The sequence below is a fragment of the Podarcis filfolensis genome, assembly GCF_964270895.1.
Source record: "Podarcis filfolensis genome assembly, chromosome: 4".
Taxonomy (NCBI): domain Eukaryota; kingdom Metazoa; phylum Chordata; class Lepidosauria; order Squamata; family Lacertidae; genus Podarcis; species Podarcis filfolensis.
Genome location: NC_139607.1, coordinates 2,034,340 through 2,057,337, shown reverse-complemented (window position 1 = coordinate 2,057,337; position 22,998 = coordinate 2,034,340). Strand labels below are relative to the sequence as shown.

Here is a 22,998-nt window from a genome sequence, read left to right as displayed (position 1 = left end):
GTGAAAGAGACTCAAAATTACATGAGCTCCCCTTGCCCCTTTTCCTCTGGCAAAGTTGTGAGGAAATTGGAAACTAATTATAATTGCTTTTTATTGTTATAGCTAAACCTGGATTTTTTTCCCCTTAGCCATAATTTATTATAACCAGCAAACTTCAAGCAGTAGTTTATGAAATGGCTTGTTTCAATAAACTGAGGTTAAGATAAACCACAATTTAACTGTAACAAAGCCATTTAATGCTAAACTGTGGTTAATTAAATGTAGCACTAAACTGCTTAATGCTAAGCTCTGGCTAACTGAATATAACACTAATCAGATGCTTACTGAAAAGGGAAGCAAAAACTTCAAGTTTACTCCTTGCAGTCAGGTTGAATGAGATCCCTTGAGCCTGAGACTTGTTCACATAATGCTAATTCCTAGTTTAGTATTACATGCAACAGAAGCCTCTAACTTATATCCCCTGGCCTAGACTTCCTAGTCCACATGTCCAGACATTCCATTGTCCACAGAATCTCCTGTGCCCTTAAGACCTCTGATTCCATCCTCCTTCCTCCTTAAAGCTTATATCCAGCATTTACTGAGTCTTCGGGCATTTGTTGTTGTTGATGATGTTTTATCACTCACTTTATGACCTTCTTTCTTGCTCTTCCTGAGTGCCTGCAGAATACGTTGCTCCTGCAATTTGGACATTTCTTAGCCTCCTCTCATTAATGTCTTCTCGGTTCACTTTCTTCCATTTCCATGTCCATCACTCCTCCTCCTCCTCCTCTGATTTCCTATTCTACTCAGCTCTGTGCTCTTGCTTCAGCAACTGATTTGCCATTTTTTGTTTTATCAATAAGACATAGTTACTTTGTGTCTCATCACCATTACTATTTTCCTCGGTTCCTTAAAGTCCCTTCCTGAAAACGTTAGTTCACTGAAACTCAGAGTCAAGTGACCCACAGGAGGACAACCAGCCCCTGGTAACCTGCATGTTAAGTGATCTGCAATGGGCAACTAACCAGCCGTGATCCAAATCAATGAGCAAAGTCAGCAAGTGGGGCAAAAACAGTCAGTGGGGTACAATAGGCAGCCATAAGCGCAGCTGAAAAGCAAAGCAAAAAAATCAACAGCTCTTAACCCTGTGGTGAGGGGCAAATGGGCATTGCAACAAGTCTGCAAGCCAGTGCCAAACCTGCTAAGGCAGAGCCAAGACCTTGGACATGTGTGGCAAAGAGAACAGCCACCAAGCCACAATGCTATCAAGCCCAAACGAAAGCAGCTCTGACCAAAGTAGAAACATGACTCAGGGAGAGATCAGTCAAAATCATAAGACTACAAAGTTCAAGAAGGCTGAAAGGACCTCAAAGCCCAGACTGAGAGGCTGCCAGGCTGCAAAGACTGGCCCCATAGTCCTGCCCCCCAAAAAAGAAAGAGAGAAAAGAAAAAGGATAAGGAAAGCAACAAGAACCAACAAGGCTGCAAAGATAATGGAAAACCAAACAAAACACCGTAAGCCGCAAGGTCTGCCAAAAAGAAACCTCTTCCTTGCACACGCAGCAGCAGATTGGCTGCTCAGTCTGACTCCCCTGCAGCCAAAGAGACCAGAGGGGAGGCACACAGGCTTATATAGCCTGCTGCTTCCTCCCCCTCCCCACTGTTATTTGATGTGTGGCATTGTGGCATCACACCTCTTTGCCCCTCCCAGCTGCAAAGGATTCTAACTCTGGCATTTTCTCGCTAGCTGCCAGATCAATTTTTGTTAACACTAGTCCAGCTTTTAGAGATTTCAACAATAACATTGTTATCGGTCTAAGTAAGAGGTGGTGGAATCTGGAATCTCTTTGTAAGCAAAGAACTTCTCTCATTTTGGGGTCCTGATGGTAAGTTCAAGTCTTTTCTCTAGGAGATGCCATGCCACCTCAAAAGCACCCCCATTTTTGCTGAAGAGCAGGGCACATTTCCTTTACAGCCTGTCAGTACTAATAATCTGGACAGACAAATCTTGAATAGGATAAGACATTTCCTCACTGCTGGGCATTGAGCGCACTGTTTCTATAGTGCCAAGACTATATCACCTCAAAGTACAGGAGGCCATGCCTTGAATAAATCCTAAGTTTCTCATTCCCAGCAGGCGATCAGATTGACGAGGCAAGTAAATGGTTCCATAGAATTTCTCTCTCACAGTTTTTGACTACATATTGAGGTCATCAGTTTTACAAAATGGATCCTTACATAGGTATAACCAAGATGGATTTCTTTAAAGAATACTTGTCTGGAGGAACAGATGGCTTTGCTGGCAGTGAGGTAAATGAGAATTTGTTCCCCTATTAGAGGTAATACTTCAGGAGCACTCCGTATCCTAGTGAAGCTTCCGAGCCTAGGCTGTAACCTAGGTATAATTGCCTTAGCATGGGAGCCTTTCCTTTCCTCTCAGTACTGTGTCTAGCCTTAGAATTCAAAACAATTTTTAAAAGGTTTTATTAAAACAACAACTCCAAAACAAAACTAAGATGGGGAGGCAGCAGCCCACTTGTTTCCCTGCATGAACATTCATGGGAAAACAGGAATAGTAATATTATCGAGCGTTAACCCCACCCATACGTTACTTCTTAGTAAGCATGCAAAGATTTGTACTGCACATGTGCTTTTAATAAGAGAATTCTGTCAGAGAGGCTGATATTGATCCCTGTAGCATACATAATATCATAGATTTGGAGGACAAAGGAATGTTTGTTATGCTCATCTGTTCTGATACCTGCATAACAACTACCCTGTCACTTCCACCATGAATTTGAGCAGCAAGTTCAATAAAATCTGTTTTAACTTGAGCCTGTCTTTCAAAGAGTCTTGGTCTCAGTATTATAGGGAAACGGCTGTAGCTTAGGGGCAGAAGGTCTGCCTTCCATGCAGAGGGTCTCTATATCTATAACTTCACACACACACCAAGTCAGGATATGCATTTTTAAAAAGTATTGTATGGATTCCAATTGCTGTAGTTGTTCATATATTTTTACCACAGGGAGTAATATAGCACCTTACATTTTAACAGATTTAGGGAACAATCCTATGCACAAGAAACTGGGATAAAGCAAGTTGGTGCAAATTAAGCCAGCATGAAGTTACCAGATCCAAACCCTGTTCAGCAGTGGGGAGCTTTTAAATTGTTTTTTTAGGCTGGGCTGCCAGATCACATAGCTGCACTGAATGGGCTTAGGCTTCAGCTGAAGCCCCCCACTCTCTGGTCCTCAGACCCTCCAAGTGTCCCTATTTTCCAGGGACTTCCCTGATTTAGAGAAGCTGTCCCAGTTTCTGATTTGATCTTGGAATCTCCCACTTTTCCTTAGGATGTCCTTATTTTCATTGGAGAAATGTTGGAGGGTATGGAGTTATTCAACCCCTGAGCCATCTGAAGGCAATCCTGTATAGGGAAGTTTTTTAATGCTTAATGTTCTATTACATTTTTATATATGTTGGAAGCTGCCTAGACTGGTTGGGGCAACCCAATCAGATGGGTTGGGTATAAATAGTAAAATTATCATTATAGAATGTAACATCCCATTTTCATTGGAGAAATGTTGGAGGGCAAGGGTCTTTTGGGGGACTTGTACCAACTTTGACTCAGCTATCTGAGTAAGTTACGGTGGAATATTTTCAGCTGAGCCGGGGTTGAATTCTTCAGGTTTTCACTGAGCCTGGTTGAGCCAGGAGTCAGCCGGCAGAAGTGAAGATCCTCTACATACTAATATTCTTATCCTACATACTACATTCTTATCCTGGGATTGGGGCAACAGTTTGTCTTTTATGTTGTTTTTGTTGTACCATACTAACTTGGTAAACCCCCTCAGGAATTATTTTCTAAACTGCTTTGCGTGTATATGTGTCATGGCATTATGTTTACGAACTTCCAATAATATCCACATACCACCGCCCCCTCTAAAATAATTTGCTAATGAATAATAAGTGTCAAATTGCAAATAAGAATCAACTAATCTCATCAAAATTCTGAATTTCCACAGTGAAATTCAAATGCACTGCATTTCTCGAGCCTTAAGGTGAGCTTATAATATACTGAGTAAATAAATAGGGGAAAACATATTTGCTAAGGGAAAAATTAACTTGCAGGCTTTGCAAAAAATATATGCAAAAGATAATAGGCTTAATGAGATGTCCCACACAGCCTGAAGTCTTTGTACTTAGAACTCATCCAAGCTCTGGAAGTATGTATTCCAAAAGAGCAGAGACAAATTGGAAAGTATTAATATTTTTCTCCTTTTTCCCTTGCCAGAAGTTCGCCTAATGACATGAAAAACAACAGGCCACAGTAAATATGGCAGCAATTGTAATTAAATAGTGATTGATTGATTGACCAATGAATTAATTTAAAATATTAGAAAAAACATAGAAAGCTGATGTAATCATCCTGATTTGACCAGATCATCTATGCAGCCCCACTAACTGGTACCAGCTTTCTTTGCCTCATTCCAATCTTCACACACCCAGTTCTTTTTTATCCACACTTCCCTTCATCCCCCCCCCCCCCATTTTGATTTATTCTTGCTGCTGTTTGTTTTTCGAGTCTGTCTAACTGGAGCCATCACCTGGCATCCATGCTGCCTGGGAAATATAGTTCAATAGGCCTGGAGAGAACCCGGTTTGCGAAGATTAGTTTAACTGTTGGTTGTTCTCTTACTAGTCACAGTCAATATGATGATTCCCATTTTCCTTAAAACAGTTCCAGGTCTTGTGAGTTTGTTTTATTTTGTACTTGTCAGTTTTATTTAGTCTCTCTTCATTGACTTCTTATTTATCAGCCATAGTCCCTATTATCTTTTCTTAGTATCATTATGTATGGCTGCCCCTACCCAAATTTACTGCCTTTTGTTGCAGCCCAAACTGCTCCAAATGACTCACAGTAGTCACAGTGAGTCACAGTAACTCTCCCTAGAAACCAAGGACTTTGATTCTGTATCCAGGAATTGTCATGAGAGTCATAATGCTGTAATCTGACATCATTTATGGTTGAAGGAGCTAATACAACAGCAGTTTAAAAATGAATTTGTAAACAGTCCTGGCAAATGTTGGTACTCAGTACCGCTTTAAGGGTCAAAGGTGAAAGGCATCTCTGAAAGGAGCACCCTGACATGTGGGTGATGGGAAAGAATCCTCCCTACCCAAACAAACTGGTTGCTGTGAAGTGAAGTCAAGCCACGCTACCTGATTCCTGCCCCCTCACCCAAAGTCTTACCTACCCCTTTGCCTGTGCCTCCTCCTCATTCTGCTTTTACACAAGTGGTATGATGTACAAGTAAAATAATATTGCTTTTATAAAATATTATTTTACCAAAAATAATGCTTTTAAAACAGCTTACAAGTAAAATAAAAATATACAATAATATATTTTATAATCAAAACAAAAAAAAAATTCTTCCAGTAGCACCTTAAAGACCAACTAAGTTAGTTCTTGGTATGAGCTTTCGTGTGCATGCACACTTCTTCAGATACACAGAAAAAAAAATTATTTTTTTTTGTTTTGACTATGGCAGACCAACACAGCTACCTATCTGTAACTGGAAATATTTTATAATGTAAGCTATAGTAATGTAAACATGTAATGATTTTTATATACAAGTATAATAATAATTATTGGATAGCCATACACACAATTTTATATCTTTTTACTGGATCCACAATATACTGTGTTCATCCCCAAATGAAACAAATTTCAAGCTAATATAATTTGCCTTCTTTTGTTTATTTATCTGTCATCAAACAGGATCTCAATGCTTACAGTTATATAGTTGAACAGTTTGCTGTTGCTGTTGTTGTTTAGTCATTTATTTGTGTCTGACCCCTTGTGACCCCATGGACCAGAGCATGCCAGTCACTCCTGTCTTCCACTGCCTCCCACAGTTTGGTCAAACTCATGCTAGTAGTTTCATAGTTGCACAAACAACTTGCCAAAGACTAAAATTGCATGAAGTTAGCAATACCTGTTCCACCATATACTTGCCATAAGCAGGGCTGATTTCATTCCACTTCTGTTTGGTTTCTGCCAAACACATGATTTGCCTCACTGTCCATTATGGGTGGAATTTCACATTTTTGTCATCACTGTAACTGGGTTTAACTAATGGATTGCATTCTATTCCTTCTACATCACTGCATTTGAAGTGTTTCCTGTGTCTCTGTGTGTTTGCAAACTGACTTTTCAAAGTAAGTGAAGTAGCTAATGGCCCATCAATTACCTTCTCCCCACAGATCTTTTTCAGTGGAAGAAGGAAGGATGACAGGGAACCTTGACACCAAGAGAGGCATGGGACAAAGGTGGACCTTTGAAAAGATTGGACCTAAGCACACAATATGAGAAGGAGCAGGATTGGGCCTCAATGGCAGATGCACCTGATCACCTCAGGGGCATAAAGAAAGGCCTTGCATATCTCCTGGGGGTGTGGCGGTACCCCAGCTGAGAAGTAAGACCCATTGCATTTATTGGAAAGTAGGTCTTGGTGTTTAATGTCAGGAGTAAGCCAGCAGTAAATCACACTATGCAAGTTGGAGTTAACTGTTTACTAGCAAAAGCAGGATCTGCACAGGAGTGTCTGGCCTCATGAGCACATGAAGTAGCTGCTGAGACTGAAGGTCCCCACCTCCCCACAGCTGCCCAAGTCTCCTCCTCTCCAGGGTTAACATTATTATGTCATATTTGCAGCTTTTGGGGGGGGGGAATCTGGTGGAAACAAATGCCATTTACATTCACATGATGTAAATCTGGCCCTGACAATGAGTGAATGCACACACCGTGGCATGGATGCTTTAGGTGAGAACCCTGCATTGCAAAGGGTTGGACTAGATGACCCTCAAGGTCCCTTCCAACTCTACAATTCTATGAAATGCCACACCCATTTCCATACCATTAGAATTCTCCAACATCCCTAGTTCAGACATTATTATGTAGACAGCAGGAAGAGGCAATTCTCAAAGTCATACTGAAACCCCAATATAATAGTGATACATGTCACTATATGATACAGAATAATTTGGAGAGGGGAGAATTGGAAAACTTTCAGCCCCTGGCATTAATAATTTAGCTAAGTTGTTTTTCCCAGCTTGGTTAATTGTATTCACTATATTAAAGTAAAACAGCTACAATTAATTAACACTTTAATTATAAATTCAGAGATATCATCTAGTTCCTTCTATGTGGTACAAATCAGTGTACACAACCATAACCAATAGCAACAGAATAAATCACTTATCTTTGTTCTCCTATGCACTTCTCATAGGTTGTGTATAATTATCTACCTGGGGGAAAGGTAAATGCTAAGGCTGTACACGGCCTCCCACTGTCCCATGGCCCCAATTCCTCTGAGGTTCCTGAGATTCTCTTCAGAGACATAGAGAGCACACTTCCTTCAAATGTGGAGTTAGAGGCAAAGGCTAATGCAGATGCCAGTCCATCCATTAGCGAAAGTGTCCGGGTCACTAATATGACATTATGTGTGGACCAGGGGGTGCAAAGGGTGGGGGGCACCGGGGCGCCGAATTCTGGACTGTATACCAGTCCATCTCGCTCTGCGACAGTGAAAAGCAATGTAGTGAAAGTCCCTGCCCCTCTCCTCCATCTCTCTGTGTAGTGGTTAAGAGCAGTGGACTCGTAATCTGGTGAACCGGGTTCGCTTCCCCGCTCTTCCACATGCAGCTGCTGGGCGACCTTGGACTAGTCACACTATTGGAGCTGTATCTTCCTGGCAGCAGACAACAGAACTGTGAGACAGGTGTAAAATACTCAAGTAAGTGTTTTATTTACAACCTTACAACCTTACAAACACAAAACATGTGGGTGTTCTCTTTTGCAGGCAAATTCAAACTGCAACTTCTCCTCCTTTTGTACTCATCACCAGCTGTACCTAATCAGCCTAGAAAACCACACCCAGAACTCACAGAAACAGTTCTTAAAGTTACAATCATCTTTTCTGTTTCTTTGCAGAATGACCCCTAACACACACTTCTCTGAAGTCTCTCAGCTTCACTCATGGGAAAGTAGATGGTTAGCTGCTTTGAGACTCCTTAGCGTCAAATATTTCCCAGTAAGTCAGGAAACAAAAGAATTTTCTTCCACTGCATCGTTGTTACAGGTGAGTGATTTCCCCCCTAAAAAAAAGGTCATCAAATTTGGCTTCCCCCCTCCCCCCAAAAGTTCAATAAAAGTTAATTTGGGGGTGCTGGGCAGATCTTTGCACCATGGCAGCACATATGCTAAAGATGGCCCTGGTGAGAACTTTCTGTTATAGAGACTGAATGATGTAGACACAGTTGCGTGTTCAGACCCAGAGATCTCCCCCCTAAATAAATTCAGACATGACTCAAATTTTAGTTTTGTTTTTTTGGCAGACAGCTTTATTGATTACAGAGAGTGAGTGGTTGCATAGGCTCTGGTTCAACTAGCTCCCTGCACCCTTGCAGGCAGCGCTGACCCAGGGCACCAGCATAGGTCAGCCAAGGGTGAACACCTGGATAAGCAGAAAGCCGGGAACAGGCTCACTCCGCCACCCAAATGTCCCCCTGGACTCAGGCACGGGCACAACCCCCTCTCAGGGGTTGACCAAACCAGCTGAGTCCCTGGATTCCTTTAACAGAATACCCTTCACATAGGGATGGCGAGAGCATTCTCCCATCACTATCACCTGAACCAGTGCCTATCCGCAACATTACAAGTTGTGATGATTTGCTATGCGGCAGGTGAAACCCAAATGGCAACAGCCAAGCAGCCAAGTGGGGGAATTCCTGCCATGCCCCTGTCCCAAGGACAGACTACACACGAAGGCATAGTAAGGTCAATTGCAAAATGCCCTAAAAGTAGGGAGAGGTGGACGGTTATTCTGAATGCACGAGCCGAAAGAGGAAGCTCTGGGTCACATGCATGGGTATATATAGGTCTCTCGATCGGTTTAGACTGCGCCCCATTGGCCAGATTGAACCCAACATTGAGGGACCTATCAATCGGGTGTTGTGGTTAACCAATCAACCCACCCACAACACAGGGAGTCAGTCTCCAGGTCTCACTGCAACACATGCCCTCTTTTAGGGAAGACGCAATTAATTAAAGAGTGTGGCCTGCAGTTCGTCAACTTTGCACTTATTAATCATACCACCCAGCAATGAAGTGTTGCATGACAGTGTAACACGTGACATGTGTAAGGTGGGGGTGGGGAGAGAGGCTTGGCCATACACAATATACACCGTCTGGGAAAATGGGTTACTATGGAACTCCAGATGAAAGATCTGCATGTCTGTCTATTTCCAGCACATATTAGAACAAGAATTCTCAAAATACTATTTAAATACTATTTAAAATAGTAATGCAATAATATTCATTTTTTTCTGTCAAAATGCAAACTGAAATGTCTGCTTTTATATTCTGAGAACTGCATTGCCATATTGCAAAACTGGGTGGGAAGCTAAATTCTTATTTCCACATTCGTCCAAGAGGTATAGACTTTGTCCACATCCTGAGGCAAGGCCCTTCTAAGGTGAGGCATCCCTGCCCTGGGTGCCATCTGCCCCAAATATAACCTCTGCCTCCCACCAAGCTCTTAGGAGATATTCTGAGGTGTTTTGCTTTTTTAGCCCACTGCAATCTAAGCAAGAGAGCCCATCTCCAAAATGATGTGATTGGAGAGTGTGGGGGAAAACAGAAAGTGGTGGCCGTTTTAGTTTCACAATGAAAATTAGCAGGATGACTGAAACATCTATTTTCCAAATACTGCTTCAGATTTGGGGTCCCAGGCAAGCCCCCCTCAAAGCAATCCCAAGCGAATGGGCCCCCAAATAGAGCCCTAACAGGGTTGAAGCAGGTCCTGAGGTGAATCGGGGCAGGTGGGCCTCACAGCCATAGTACAGACCAGGTCATTTTCTTTCAGAATTCATAAAGATCAAAATCCTCAAAATTCCTCCTCCAGATACGTTTGGATGACATTGATTATCTGGGTCCATTTCAGATGGGTTTTCATCCTGGTTCTGGTTCTGGTGGTGGTTGTTTACATTTTTATTCACCCGAGACCTGTTAGTTTCTAAGCTTTTATTAATCAAGCGTTTATAGTTTGGTGCTGCTCCTATTTCATTATTATATGATTGATTATTGTTGTTTCACTATCTAAAATTTATCTTAGTTGCTCTGAGTCACTTTGCCTGAGGAGTGGGATATTAAATTCCCCAAACAAATGACTGAATATAATAACCTATGTGCCTGGAAGCAAAGCAAACATTCCTGGTAACATCTGCGGCTTTTTTTAAAAAAAAAAGTATGGTCACAGTCAATGAAATGTAATACAATTCTGAATAATTCTGATTGTGAGACAGAATATTCCACAGAACCTCTTGAGTGATTGATGGGGAAGTAAGATATTTTCATTTCAAAGACTGCTAGTCAGAACTTTTTTCAAAAAATAATAATTTAAGAATAATTGTGCACACAGAAAACTAGCAAGTCAGGGAGAAGGGACCAATTTTCCCTTTGCCCTGGCATGTGTAAGAAGGTAAGAAGGGTGGGAGGGAGGGAGGGATTGTGTGTTTGTGTGTGTGTGTGTATGTGTGTCTGTGTCTGTGTGTGTGTGTGAGAGAGAGAGAGAGAGAATTAATTCAATAATATGAGCCCCCATCTGCAGCCTGAAACTATTGATTCTAGGCACAGGTTTACCACTGCAAGTAAGGCTTTAGTCCTCACCTGCAAGAATATGTTCAAGGCATTTCTTCATAAATACAGTGCAGTTCCAGCATATTGCTGCATCTTTGCTATAGACAGCCCTGCAGCAAAGCATAAATCAATATTTAGAGTCCTCTGAAATATATGCATTTTGATGGATTTTTAAAAGTCAAGAACTTTAATGAGGCATTCAGGAAGTACAAAAGCTAGTAGGAAACCACATTCCATTCACAAATTAGTCCAGGAGCTGCAAATATGAGAAATTCATATTGGAATTCAGAAAGGCATCCTTTCTTAAGCATACTTAGTTACAAAAGGACTGTAAGCCACATTTTTAATGGCAAAATGGGTTTCCCTTATGCAGGTTGTACTGATTATGTTGGTAACTTTGTGCCATTACAGCTACATATTTTTTGTTAAGGGTTGTGGAATAATTCAGCAAAATGATCATAGGCAATCATGTAATTTATGTTCCACCAAATACAAAAATCTAATAAATGGAAAAGTATCCACATAAATTTTAAATAGGAATATAATTGTACCACATGTTAACCAGATATTGCTCAGTTGGTAAAACTGCTCTTGAAAGGTTTTTGTAAAAAATAAATAAAGAGGTTTTGTTTATCTGCTTTTTTACAGTGACATGGAACTTCAAACAAATATTGAATCAATGCAATCTTTGCATGCATCTCTATTGATCACATTAATACTGTGTCATGGACAGGATCTAATAACAGAAAAGTGTTTGGGTGTGAACGGCAATATATGGATTTCTCATTTAGATTATTCTCAATAGGACAAAGACAAAGCAATTCAGTTTCTGATTCCAGCTGAATTAGAAAACAGCTATTACTTTCAAGATGCTTTGTAGCTGCACATTTGAAAAGCCGTAACGGTAAGACAGGTCTGTACTCTTACTTTCTAAATAGATTTGTAATAATGAAGCCTTTGAAGTTGCTGGCTGAGTTGCTCCAATAGGATGGAGTTTTCATGAATTTTCAGTTAGTGGAGAGAAGACAGTTAAGTTATTTAAAGGATTTGTATGTTGCCTTTTAGGGGAACCTCAGGCCTAGGGGCTGAATGTTATCCAACTTCCTCCAAGATTGTCCATGAGGACACATGGCCCTTGCATTGAAAATAGTTCTCCATCTCAGGTTTAGGGCATAGCTCTCACAAATTGAGAGGATATTTATTAAGAACGAGTGATCAAAGTATAAGAATACAGCATAGTAAGGAAGCTCATAGGCAGTCTGGAACAAATGAGTCCTCAAGGCACACTCAAAGGTCTACACTGAAAGGGCCAGGTGTTGTTTCATAGGAAGGGAGTACCATAACTGTGGGGCAACCACTGAGAAGGCTGTTCCATTGAGTGTCCATCAAGGCTGCGAATAGTGGCACTGTTGTGCCATCCAGTCCGCTTCCACTGCGCCCATCTGCTTCTCCCGGCTACAGCAGAGTATCATGAGCAGAGGTGTGCCTGTGTGGAAGGAATCTCAGCCATGCAGTAAAACTCTCGTACAACAGCTTCTTCTTTTATACGAGGCTTTACAGTCACACCTCGGGTTGAATATGCTTCAGGATGAGCACTTTCGGGTTGCGCTCTGCGGCGACCCAGAAGTAACAGAGCGCGTTACTTCCGGGTTTCGCCGCTTGCGTATGCACAGATAGTCAAAATGACATCACGCACATACGTGAAAGCGGCAAATCACCACCCGTGCATGCGCAGACATGCAGTCGTGGGTTGCGTTCACTTCAGGATGCAAACGGGGCTCTGGAACGGCTCCTGTTCGCACCTGAGGTACCACTGTATTGTACAGCAGCAAAACAACAAATCAGCCAGGAGAGAGCGAAGACATGATGCTTCTCCTGTCGCAGCCAAAACAGAAAGTAAAAGCATTCACATAACAAAGTACAATACCCGTATGCTAACACAGCCCCAGTTACAGGGCGTCATTCCCCTTGAGCTGTTAACTCTGTAAGCTCTGGGTATCCTCATACCCCCTCTCGTCCTGTACCACTGGGGGGAGTGTAAGTACTACCACTTACCCCAAACACAACCCTTCGCAGAACTCCCCATGTCTTGGAAGCTCAAAGGTTTTGTGAACCCATCTGCTAGGTTCGTCTGACTTGGACAGTACTTCAGCTTTATTAAGCCTGTCTGGACACTCTGACATACATTCTGGAACTGTATGTCTAAATGTTTGGTTCTGGACTTGAACTGTCCAGACTTTGCCAACTTCAAACAGGGTTGATTGTCTCCCCAAACAGTGATGGGCAAGCAACACTCCCCACAGATGTCTTGGACCAAACACTTAATTCAACACACTAAATTCAGCTTCTGTAGAGGAAAGCTTTCAGGATTTCCACCCAACTAGAGATTCTCCAAGCTTCACTACCAAACCAGACACAGATTTCCTGTCCCCAAGATTTGCCCAATCACTGTCAGTCCAGCATGTGAGCTCTGCTTCACCCTCAGCTGACAGTTTGAGGCAGAAATCTTTGGTATCCTGCAGATACCTTAGCACTCTCCTGACACCATTCCAGGCACTCACACTTGGCTTTGTAGCTTCTCTGCTGAGCAGGTTTATAGCAAATGCTATGTCCGGTCTGCTCCATTGGGAAAGATACAACACACTCCCTAGAGCTGACTGAAATACCTCAGGGTTCTTGAACTCAGAATGTTCCCCGAGCTGACTGTCTTTCACGAAGCTCATTTCCATGGGTGTTCTGACCCCTGCACACCCAGACATCCTGAACTTCTCAAGCAACTGCTCAATCTTGCCTTTCTGACTGAACAAGAAACTGCCGTCCTCGGTTCTATCCACCTGGACACCTAGGTACACTCTTACCGGACCTATATTTTTGAGCTTAAAGTGCCTCCCAAGCTCTTTGGCAAAAGCTTGCACCTGTTTCCCTGTCTTTGCCAAATGTATGATGTCATCAACAAACACCAACCCTAGCTCCAGTGTCTCTCCAAACCCCTTTAGGTACAGGCAGCTATCTGCAAGACTTTTCCGGAAACCCATACTTTCCAAAGCATCATTCAGGCACGTTTCAATTTCTGGCTGACTGCTTTAGGCCATAGATGGGTTTGTGTAACTTCCACACTACATCCTGCTTATTTCCTTCGAATCCTGGAGGAGGTAGCATGTACAGATCCTCCTTCAGATCTGAGTTTAAATAAGCAACGTCCACATCAAAAAGATCTACCTCAAAACCCCTTTGAGTAGCAACTGCTAATAACACCCGTAGAGTTTCACTTCTAGAAGTTGGTGCATACACTTCAGTATAATGCAGCCCTTTTCTCTGTGTGAAACCTCTAGCTACTAGTCTTGCTTTGTACTGTGGTTCTCCAGTTGCTATGGGCTTAATCCTGTACACCCAACGACAGCTCACTGCCTGTTTGCTTTCTGGCAGCGTCGTGATGGAGAACACACCTAGGGACTTCATTGAGTTCAACTCCTTCTCCATTGCTTCATGCCATTTCCTGGCTTCTGCCTGAGGTAACTGTTGAACCTCCTCAAAACTCTCTGGTTTGCATTGAGCCAAACCAACCCACACACTGGTGGCTGAAAACCTTTCAGGTGGCTTTCCTTTTGTGGTGCACGCAGAGCACCTTGGCACCACGTCAGATGCCCCCTCTGACCCAGAAGTACTGGGACCAGCCCATGTGTCCTTGGCATCCGAAGATTTTCCCTCTGACTTACTGCACCTTCTGAAACCAGCTGGACTGGCTTTGGGAGATGTGGGTGCACTCCTAGGATCCTGCTTCACAGCCTTTGGAGATGCCCTTTCCTGCTCCAGTTCGGGTACCTGAACGTGGGTGAGACCCTCAGCAGGTGCAGTTACTAACTCTTCCTCCTCAGCAATCAAACTCTCTGAGAGAACTTCAGGATTCTCGTGGATGTGTGTCCACCCATTTTGCTTGCAAAACTCAGCTCTCCTGCTGACTAGAACCCATGACTGATTGCCCTCTGGGTAGGCAAATCTCCACCCCTTTGTTCTTGGCTTATACCCACAAAAGATCATTTCCCGGGACCTGGAGCCACCCTTTCTGCGTTGGGCCTTTGGCACAAGAACCCAAGCCTCACACCCAAAAACACGGAAGAAATGTACCTTTGGCTTCTTACCATGCAACAGAGAATAGGGTGTGTCACCTACAACAGAATTGTAGGTACAATTCAGCATGAAATTCGCCGTCTTCCACGCTTCCACCCAGAAGTGTTGTGGTAAGCCTGAATCGAACAACATGGCCTCCACAGCTTCCTGGAGGGTTCTGTTCCTCCTTTCTGCCACCCCGTTTTCCTGTGGCGAATGAGGACTCGTCAACCTGTGACATATCCCTTTCTGGCGGAAGTAATTCTGCAACGCAGACCCAGTGAACTCCCCACCGAGATCTGACGGGAAACTGCAAACCCTCAGAGAGAATTGTAGTTCCACTGCAGTGACCTACTCCCTTAGCAAATTGGCGGATTCACTCTTTTCCTTCAGAGGTATCACCCAACCCATTCTGGAGTGGTTTTCTATCAGGGTTAACACATATCAAGCCCCACCCAGGCTCGCAACAGGCATGGGACCACAGATATCTATGTGAACCAACTCAAAAGGTTTCATGGTTACCCTGTCTGACCCAGGATAACTGCATGTCTTAACCTTTGCTTTCTTGCATGCTCTACAATCCAGGAACTTAGAACATGACTTCATTTTACATCCCTCAGCACACCCTGGTAGCTTCTTCACATACCCCCAATTACAATGGGACATCTTTCTGTGCCACAAATGATGACACATGTGGTGAGTAGGAACATTTGCACACTGTGCCTGTGCTGTCTCAGTGGTACCATTACCAGCTTGGGGCGTTTCCAGAACAAACAACTCGTTCTGGCATGCAACACTGACTAACAGCCCTCCCCCCGGAAATGGAGCATACATTATTCTCAAAACAAACCTTAAACCCATCTCTAACTAGAGATGACACAGACAGTAGACAGCATTTCATCCCTGGCAACACAAATGCTTCTAGCTCGGTTTGCAAAGAATCAACAAAAACAGTGCCCACAGTTTGCAGAAGCTTCTTGGAACCATCAGCTAACGTCACAGACTTCCCTTCGGTAACAGCTCTGCAGTTGCGCATGTGGACACTAAAGGTCAGCAAATGATGACTTGCTCTACTGTCAATCACTCAACACTGTAAGCTGATCTGCTCATCCTTCACTGTTGCCATGGAAGCGGCCAAATGAAGGAAGAGTGTAATTGAAGTGCTGGAAGAGATTGAACAATTTGGTAACGTGGCAGGATTTACATTAAACAGGAAAAAAACTAAAGTAATTGCAAAAAACATCTATCAAAGTGTAGTAGAAGCAATGCAACAACAAACAGGTATTGAAGTGGCGAAAAAGGTAAAATATTTAGGAATATGGTTAACTTCAAAAAATATTGATTTGTTTCAAAATAATTATACACTGGTGTGGAATGGAATTAAGAAAGATCTGGAGGTGTGGGGAAGGATGAAATTATCCTTTTGGGGAAGAATCTCAATGATTAAGATGTGTGTACTCCCAAAGATGTTATTTTTATTTCAGATGATCCCAATACTCAAGGGGACAATGATTTTTAGAGAGTGGCAAAGAGTGATTTCAAGGTATATCTGGCAGGATAAAAAGCCGAGAATTCAATTTAAGTTATTAACAGATGCGAAGGAAAGAGGAGGCTTTGCCCTGCCAGACTTGAAATTATACTATGAAGCATCATGTCTCTGTTGGTTAAAAGAATGGATAAAACTAAAGAATACAAAATTGTTAGATTTAGAAGGATTTGATAACAGATTTGGGTGGCACGCGTATTTATAGTTGGAGAAGAAGAAGAGTCATAAAGCTTTTGAAAACCACATCTTCAGGAAATTGTTAATTGAAGTATGGGATAGGTAGAAAAACCTATTAGAACCGAAAGTCCCACACTGGTTGTCCCAATTAGAGGTAATGTGTGAAAAGAAAATTAATATGAGAGGGAGTTGGATTACATATGGAGAATTGGTGATTAAAAAAGGAGAGAAATGGAAAATGAAACCATATGAACAAGTAAAAGAATATGTATTTGATTGGTTGCATTATTATCAAATCATAGAATCATAGAGTTGGAAGAGACCACAAGGGCCATCGAGTCCAACCCCCTGCCAAGCAGGAAACACCATCAGAGCACTCCTGACATATGGTTGTCAAGCCTCTGCTTAAAGACCTCCAAAGAAGGAGACTCCACCACACTCCTTGGCAGCAAATTCCACTGTCGAACAGCTCTTACTGTCAGGAAGTTCTTCCTAATGTTTAGGTGGAATCTTCTTTCTTGTAGTTTGGAACCATTGCTCCGTGTCCACTTCTCTGGAGCAGCAGAAAACAACCTTTCTCCCTCCTCTATGTGACATCCTTTTATATATTTGAACATGGCTATCATATCACCCCTTAACCTCCTCTTCTCCAGGCTAAACATGCCCTTAGCCGTTCCTCATAAGGCATCGTTTCCAGGCCTTTGACCATTTTGGTTGCCCTCCTCTGGACACGGTCTAGTTTGTCAGTGTCCTTCTTGAACTGTGGTGCCCAGAAATGGACACAGTACTCCAGGTGAGGTCTGACCAGAGCAGAATACAGTGGGACTATTACTTCCCTTGATCTAGATGCTATACTCCTATTGATGCAGCCCAGAATTGCATTTGCTTTTTTAGCTGCCGCGTCACACTGTTGGCTCATGTCAAGTTTGTGGTCAACCAAGACTCCTAGATCCTTTTCACATGTACTGCTCTCAAGCCAGGTGTCACCCATCTTGTATTTGTGCCTCTCATTTTTTTTGCCCAAGTGCAATACTTTACATTTCTCCCTGTTAAAATTCATCTTGTTTGTTTTGGCCCAGTTCTCTAATCTGTCAAGGTCGTTTTGAAGTGTCATCCTGTCCTCTGGGGTGTTAGCCACCCCTCCCAGTTTGGTGTCATCTGCAAATTTGATCAGGATGCTCTTGAGTCCATCATCCAAGTCGTTGATAAAGATGTTGAATAAGACCGGGCCCAAGACAGAACCCTGTGGCACCCCACTAGTCACTCTTCTCCAGGATGAAGAGGAACCATTGATGAGCACCCTTTGGGTTCGGTCAGTCAGCCAGTTACAAATCCACTGAGTGGTAGCATAGTCAAGACCGCATTTTACCAGCTTCTTTACAAGAATATCATGGGGCACCTTGTCAAATGCCTTGCTGAGATCAAGGTAGGCTACATCCACTGCGTTCCCTTCATCTACCAGGCTTGTAATTCTGTCAAAAAACGAGATCAGGTTCGTCTGACATTACTTATTTTTCAGAAATCCATGCTGACTATTGATGATCACAGCATTCCTTTCTAGGTGCTCACAGACTGTTTGCTTAATGATCTGCTCCAGAATCTTCCCTGGTATTGATGTCAGACTGACTGGGCGGTAATTATTTGGGTCCTCTCTTTTCCCCTTTTTGAAAATAGGGACAACATTTATCCTCCTCCAGTCTGCCGGGACTTCGCCTGTTCTCCAGGAATTCTCAAAGATGACTGCCAGTGGTTCTGAGAGCACATCTGCCAGTTCTTTTAATACTCTTGGATGCAGTTCATCTGGCCCTGGAGACTTGAATACATCTAAACTAGCCAAGTATTCTTGTACTATCTCCTTAGTTATTCTGGGCTGTGTTTCCTCTGCTGAATCATTTGCTCCAAATTCTTCAGTTCGGGCATTGTTTTCTTTATCGGAGAAGACTGAGGCAAAGAAGGCATTGAGGAGTTCAGCCCTTTCTGTGTCCCCTGTTTGCATTTGACCATCTTCTCCTCTGAGTGACCCCACTGTTTCTTTGTTCTTCCTTTTGCTACGAACATACCCATAAAAGCCTTTTTTGTTGCTTTTAACCTCTCTAGCAAGCCTGAGTTCATTCTGTGCTTTAGCCTTTCTGACTTTGTGTCTACACGTGCTGGCTATTTGTTTGAATTCCTCTTTGGTGGTTTCCCCCCTTTTCCATTTTTTGTACACATCCCTTTTTAATCTTAACTCAGTTAAAAGTTCTTTAGATAGCCACCCTGGCTTCTTTAGGCACCTTCCATGTTTCCGTCTCATTGGTATTGCCTGAAGTTGTGCTTTAACTATCTCCCTCTTAACAAACTCCCAGCCATCATGAACTCCCTTTCCTTTTAGTATTACTGTCCATGGGATCTCACCCAGCACTTCCCTAAGTTTTATGAAGTCGTCTTTCTTAAAGTCAAGAAATTGAGTCCTAGTACGCTTGGCTATACTGGGATGCAATCTCAAAAATGATAGAATGATCTCGATACGAATCCAAGGCAGACCTTTTAACATAACAGTAATCCAAGTTTATGCACCAACTACTGGTGCTGAAGAAACTGAAATTGACCAATTCTATGAAGACTTACAACACCTTATTGAAGTGACACCAAAGAAGGATGTTCTTCTCATTATAGGGGATTGGAATGCTAAAGTAGGGAATCAAGAGATAAAAGGAACAACTGGCAAGTTTGGCCTTGGAGAGCAAAACGAAGCAGGGCAAAGGCTAATAGAGTTCTGTCAAGAGAACAAGCTGGTCATCACAAACACGCTTTTCCAACAACACAAGAGACGACTCTACACGTGGACATCACCAGATGGGCAGCATCAAAATCAGATTGATTATATTCTCTGCAGCCAAAGATGGAGAAGCTCTATACAGTCAGCAAAAACAAGACCTGGAGCTGACTGTGGCTCAGATCATCAGCTTCTTATAGCAAAATTCAAGCTTAAACTGAAGAAAGTAGGAAAAACCACTGGGCCGGTAAGATACAATCTAAATCAAATCCCTTATGAATACACAGTGGAAGTGAGGAACAGGTTTAAGGATTTAGATTTGCTGGACAGAGTGCCTGAAGAACTTTGGATGGAGGCTCGCAACATTATACAGGAGGCAGCAATGAAAACCATCCCAATGAAAAGGAATGGTTTTTGCAAGAAAGCAAAGTGGCTGTCCAATGAGGCCTTACAAATAGCGGGGGAAAGAAGGCAAGCAAAATGCGAGGGAGATAGAGAAAGATACAGGAAATTGAATGCAGATTTCCAAAAAATAGCAAGGAGAGACAAGAAGGCCTTCTTAAACGAGCAATGCAAAGAAATAGAGGAAAACAACAGAATGGGAAGAACCAGAGATCTGTTCAAGAAAATTGGAGATATGAAAGGAACATTTCGTTCAAAGATTACTATAATAAAGGACAAAAGTGGTAAGGACCTAACAGAAGCAGAAGACATCAAGAAGAGGTGGCAAGAATACACAGAGGAATTATACCAGAAAGATATGGATGTCTCGCACACCCCAGGTAGTGTGGTTGCTGACCTTGAGCCAGACATCCTGGAGAGTGAAGTCAAATGGGCCTTAGAAAGCACTGCAAATAACAAGGCCAGTGGAAGTGATGGTATTCCAGCTGAACTATTTAAAATTTTAAAAGATGATGCTGTTAAGGTGCTACACTCAATATGCCAGCAAGTTTGGAAAACTCAGCAGTGGCCAGAGGACTGGAGAAGATCAGTCTACATCCCAATCCCAAAGAAGGGCAGTGCCAAAGAATGCTCCAACTACCGCACAATTGCACTCATTTCACATGCTAGCAAGGTTGTGCTTAAAATTCTACAAGGAAGGCTCAAGCAGTATGTGGACCGAGAACTCCCAGAAGTGCAAGCTGGATTTCGAAGAGGCAGAGGAACCAGAGACCAAATTGCAAACACGCGCTGGATGATGGAGAAAGCTAGAGAGTTCCAGAAAGACATCTACTTCTGCTTCATTGACTATGCAAAAGCCTTTGACTGTGTTGACCACAGCAAACTATGGCAAGTTCTTAAAGAAATGGGAGTGCCTGATCACCTCATCTGTCTCCTGAGAAATCTCTATGTGGGACAGGAAGCTACAGTTAGAACTGGATATGGAACAACGGATTGGTTCAAAATTGGGAAAGGCGTACGACAAGGCTGTATTTTGTCTCCCTGTTTATTTAACTTATATGCAGAATTCATCATGCGAAAGGCTGGGCTGGATGAATCCCTAGCCGGAATTAAGATTGCTGGAAGAAATATCAACAACCTCAGATATGCAGATGACACAACCTTGATGGCAGAAAGTGAGGAGGAATTAAAGAACCTTTTATTGAGGGTGAAAGAGGAGAGCGCAAAATATGGTCTGAAGTTCAACATCAAAAAAACGAAGATCATGGCCACTGGTCCCATCACCTCCTGGCAAATAGAAGGGGAAGAAATGGAGGCAGTGAGAGATTTTACTTTCTTGGGCTCCATGATCACTGCAGACGGTGACATCAGTCACAAAATTAAAAGACGCCTGTTTCTTGGGAGGAAAGCAATGACAAACCTAGACAGCATCTTAAAAAGTAGAGACATCACCTTGCCAACAAAGGTCCGTATAGTAAAAGCTATGGTTTTCCCAGTAGTGATGTATGGAAGTGAGACCTGGACCATAAAGAAGGCTGATCGCCAAAGAATTGATGCTTTTGAATTATGGTGCTGGAAGAGACTCTTGAGAGTCCCATGGACTGCAAGAAGATCAAACCTATCTATTCTTAAGGAAATCAGCCCTGAGTGCTCACTGGAAGGACAGATCATGAAGCTGAGGCTCCAATACTTTGGCCACCTCATGAGAAGAGAAGACTCCCTGGTAAAGACCCTGATGTTGGGAAAGATGGAGGGCACAAGGAGAAGGGGACGACAGAGGACGAGATGGTTGGATAGTGTCTTCGAAGCTACAAACATGAGTCTGACCAAACTGCGGGAGGCAATGGAAGACAGAAGTGCCTGGCGTGCTCTGTTCCATGGGGTCACGAAGAGTCAGACATGACTAAACGACTAAACAACAACAACATGCTTGGCTGCTCCTTTCCGCTGTATAGTAAACTTCAGAAGAGCATGATCACTCGCGCCTAATGATCCTTCCACTTCTACCCCACTAACCAGGTCATCAACATTGGTTAGGACCAGATCTAAAATGGCTGTTCCTCTTGTTGCTTCTCCCACTTTCTGGACAATGAAGTTGTCTGCAAGGCCAGTGAGGAATCTGTTTGACCTTATGCTCTTGGCTGAGTTTGACATCCAACAAATATCTGGGTAATTGAAGTCCCCCATTACTACTATCTCCCTTCCTTTTGCATGCTTGGCCATCTGTTCCAGGAAGGCATCATCTATGTCCTCCTTTTGGCTTGGGGATCTATAGTAAACTCCCACAATGAGGTCACTGTTATTCTTCTCTCCCTTAATTTTGACCCAAATGCTCTCACTGGCTTTGAGGTTCTAAATCTTGGATCTCTTCACAGGTATACACATCCCTGACATATAACGCCACTCCTCCTCCTTTCTTGTCTGGTCTGTTTCTCTGAAATAGATTGTATCCCTCCATTATTACATTCCAATCGTGGGACTTATCCCACCAGGTTTCAGTGATGCCTATTATGTCATATTTAGTTTGCTGTACCAAGAGCTCAAGCTCATCTTGTTTATTTCCCATGCTTTGCGCATTAGTGTACAGACATTGAAGTCCATTAATCATTCCCCCGTGTCTCTTATTTAAGGATTTTTTCCTCTCACCACTAGGTCTGCGTGCTGTTTGCTCCATTTGGTCTATGACATTTGGATGATCATCTTCATCAATTGATAGACTCCTAACTTCAGGAGCACTGTCTCCCTCCCCCACATTAGTCAGTTTAAAGAACAGCCACCCACAGAAGCCTGACCCCACTCTCTCCACTGTCTTTCCTCTTCATCACACAAGTGACCAGCAACAAACTGCATCGTTAAGTCGGCTTGTGGCATGGCTTCCAGAGTTAAGCACAGATTCTCATAGCTCTTGTCCAGGGAGTTCAGAAGAATGTACACTTTCAACTCTTCTGGGAAAGTGATGTTTAGCTGTCTCAGCTTATTGAACACTGCAAGCATCTTAGTAACATGCACTCTGATGCTGTCACCGGGTTTTAACTTCAGCTCAACCAGGCTTCTGGTGACATGTATCTTGGCCCCTGCTGTGGTCCTGTGATGGACCCGTTCAAGAGCCTGCCAGATGGACTGCACGGTCTCCAACCCTTCTACATGGGGCAACTGTGAGCCGTCTATGCTCAGCACTAGAGTTCCCATTGCTCTCTGATCTTTCCTCAGGGAAGCAGTGGCTGCAGCTATCTCTGCTGCAGTAGCATCGTCTGGAGCTTGGATCAGGGGGTTCTGGGTGCATTCCCAGAGACCCTTGGCTGTAAGCCACGCCTTAACTCTTCGGGACCATTC

The 22,998-nt window shown here is 43.0% G+C and overlaps 1 long non-coding RNA gene across 1 annotated transcript; it reads left to right on the top strand.

The window, feature by feature from the left end:
* The first annotated feature begins 1,714 nt into the window (after window positions 1-1,714).
* On the top strand, window positions 1,715-11,631 carry LOC310761270. The gene is made up of 4 exons (XR_014547288.1): window positions 1,715-1,865; window positions 6,244-6,455; window positions 7,973-8,120; window positions 11,327-11,631. It is a non-coding gene; the product is annotated as an uncharacterized lncRNA (long non-coding RNA).
* Window positions 11,632-22,998: the final 11,367 nt, after the last annotated feature.